This window comes from Physeter macrocephalus, chromosome 19 (genome assembly GCF_002837175.3).
Source record: "Physeter macrocephalus isolate SW-GA chromosome 19, ASM283717v5, whole genome shotgun sequence".
NCBI lineage: Eukaryota > Metazoa > Chordata > Mammalia > Artiodactyla > Physeteridae > Physeter > Physeter macrocephalus.
The window spans coordinates 41,782,769-41,786,092 of record NC_041232.1 but is presented as its reverse complement, the minus strand read 5'-3'; positions in this window follow the sequence as shown (position 1 = coordinate 41,786,092).

Below are 3,324 nucleotides of genomic sequence, written 5' to 3'. Positions count from 1 at the left end.
AAGCTTGTGCATAAGACCAGGATAAACTAAATACAAATAGCTGTCAGAAGGACTATCTTCAATCACTTTCTCTCCTCCTTCTAAAAGTATTATGCCACTAAAATATCACATGATCTTCGTTGTCATTTCCTGAACCTTTATCTTTCTATATAATCTCCTCTGTTATAAGCTTTTCTTTGCCTTATTCTTAATGTAAATCCTTTGTAGGTGTAGGGGGGATGAGAAAAGACATGCCAGGTCATTTTCTGTGGGTATGTTTTTTCTAGCAGGCCCAATGGCCACCCTAAGGGGTACATCAACTTTTCCGTTTGCTTGTCTTCAGTGAATGAATCGTGTGTAGTGAAACCAAAGCCTGTCCTCGCTCTCACCATTCTAACCAGAACAGAGATTTTAATGAGATGCATGGTTGAGCTGATTTGAGAGACTTCCTTAGATGTCATTACTTCATTTTTCTTTTTTTTTTTAACATCTTTATTGGAGTATAATTGCTTTACAATGGTGTGTCAGTTGCTGCTTTATAACAAAGTGAATCAGTTGTACATATACATATGTTCCCATATCTCTTCCCTCTTGCGTCTCCCTCTCACCCTCCCTATCCCACCGCTCTAGGTGGTCACAAGGCACCGAGCTGATCTCCCTGTGGTATGTGGCTGCTTCCCACTAGCTATCCACCCTACGTTTGGTAGTGTATATATGTCCATGCCACTCTCTCACTTTGTCACAGCTTACCCTTCCCCCTCCCCATATCCTCAAGTCCTTTTCTAGCCAATCTACCTAGCCACTTCTTTGATTAAGCCTCGTAAATGTAATATCTGTTATATTGGCTAAGAATAGCATATTTGTGAGGTCAGATCAGTTTTTCTTATACATCAGGCTGCCAGCTATTATGTTTATAACTTGAAATATTTCAAATTATGCTTGGGAGCACCACTATGATCTGAAATTAACTTTTAAAGACTGTACAAGGAAATAGAACACTTCGAGAGCATGAAGATTTTAGTCTGGGTCATGTTCCTTTCTGTCTGAACTAATGTTTATATAATATAAATACTTTAATACTTTCATATAAATACTTTAATTTAATTTCCTTAGCACGTAGCTAACCTTTCCACAACAACATTTCTCAGCCCGATTATAAACTGAAGAGTCAGAGACAAAGACAGCACGTTTAACTCAAGTGCCTAGAAAAGCACTACGGGCAAAAACATGGTGGCTGCACTAAGGCATGGGATGTAGTGAGGAATAGATGGGCCGAAGGGTAAATACCTGCAGAGATGACCAGTAGGATGAGCCTATAGGTCAACAGGACCAGAGGCCAAAACAAGCAATTCATGAATCAAACAGGCTGAACCAGAAGCCAAGCAGTAACCTCTGTTGGCTGTGAGCTAGGTTTCACATCCAGATCTGTCCAATTCCAACAAATGCCACTTGCATTCCACTGCACTGCCTGATAGAGTTAGCAGATGGCAAGGGCAAGCATACAGTCTTCATTTTTAAAAAATCTTATTATTCCAAATGATACTGCAATACAACCTTAACTCTAAGCTATGGAAAGGAAATGCTTAAAGCATATTTCAACGGTAAGAAATACATTGTAAGTTAATTTAAATGACCAGTAGAAGTCGTTGAAGTTTGATAAATAGAGCCTTTTCAAACTTCTAAGCAGTAGAAACTAAATTTCACAGTGGGTAATAGTTACCCCAGTCATTTTTTAATACATGAAGTAAGACAAGTGACACAACAATTGATTATCTCCTAGAATATTTTAAAAGTGAAAATAGAAAGAAACAAGTTGCATGGCTTTGTTATCTGCAAAGAAATAAGAAGCTCAAAAACTCCAATTAGTGATTTGACTAAAGTTAGTTGACCAGATATTTTTATGTTGTATAACAAGGCAGTGCAACTTTTATTTCTGTAAAATAAGCCTACTAGTGTTATAAATCAATTACATAACTCAGCTAACAAAATGAGCTAAAACTTAGAGTAACTTCTGTTGGCCCTAATGTTTCTAAAGGTCATTAAATGTTAGACTATTCTCCGAACCCAAAGTTTTCTCTTCACTGAAACAGAGAAAACTGCAGATGTTTATCTCCCTCATAGTGTTGCATATTCATAAAAGTTGTTTAAAATTATAAGAAATCAATATATTAAGAACCTACTCTGTGTTCAGTGTTTTGCTAGGCACTAGCAGAAATAAAGAGTAACCTCCGTATTCTTCTGGAACTTATATGCTATCTGAATCAACAGCATATGAACAATTCAGGAATATTTAATACTAACCTTATTAACTCTTACCTGTGAGGATTCAGTGAACGTTAGACCCATATAAGCATCAAAGGTAAGAGATGTCTCTAAAGGGAAGTTGTATATTAACAAGGCCTCAGCTATGACTAGGATTTCAACTAGGTGAAAAGGAGGAATGAGTAATTTTCAGGCAAAAGAGGTAACAGGTACAAATAACAAAAAATCGTGAACTCATAAAATGGTGGCGAAAGGGCCCCCATGCTTTGCAGACAGCCAAGTGGCAACACCACTTTCCTTCCGCTTTTGGAGAACACCCTATTAAACTGATAAAGTTTTCATACTGAAAGAGCAAGGATTCAAAGAATCAAGTAGAAGACCCTGACTGGGTGCAAGATTCACTCTGTCTTCTCCCATTCATTACATTGCCTGTCTCACTCTGATTCTTTCTGAATTGTAACTTTCCTAAAGGATGAAAAAGAAACCCCAATCATAGTGAGTGAAAAATCTGTACCTAATTGGAAAAACAGTGACATTAATTTAAAAGATAGTATATACCCCTTTGGGGGGCAAAAACACAAAGCATACTGTATCATTTTGATATAGTATTTAGCATTCAGCACTAAAAAATGAAGAAAAAATCAGTAGGCTTTTTTAAAAATTGAAGCATAGCTGATATACAATATTATATAAGTTACAGGTACGCAATATAGTGATGCACAATTTTTAAAGGTTAGACTCCATTTATGGTTTTTATAAAATATTGGCTATAGTCCCTGTGTTGTACACTATATCCTTTGGTCAGTTTCTGACACTTACCATGGATAGTTAATTTCAATAAAAGGTCAAGTCCTTTTATAGTGAATCTTAAGCATAAGGCGGAAAAAATAAAAAATCAAGGGATGACAGGATCCGTGAATATTGTAGGCCACCGCGTTCACGCTCCCTACAGGAGATGTGCCAGAATGAATATGTCGTAGGGTTTGCAGTTAGAGCCACCACACTGGCCTATCTTTTTTTTTTTTTTTTTTTTTTTTTTTTTTTTTTTTCGGTACGCGGGCCTCTCACTGCTGTGGCCTCTCC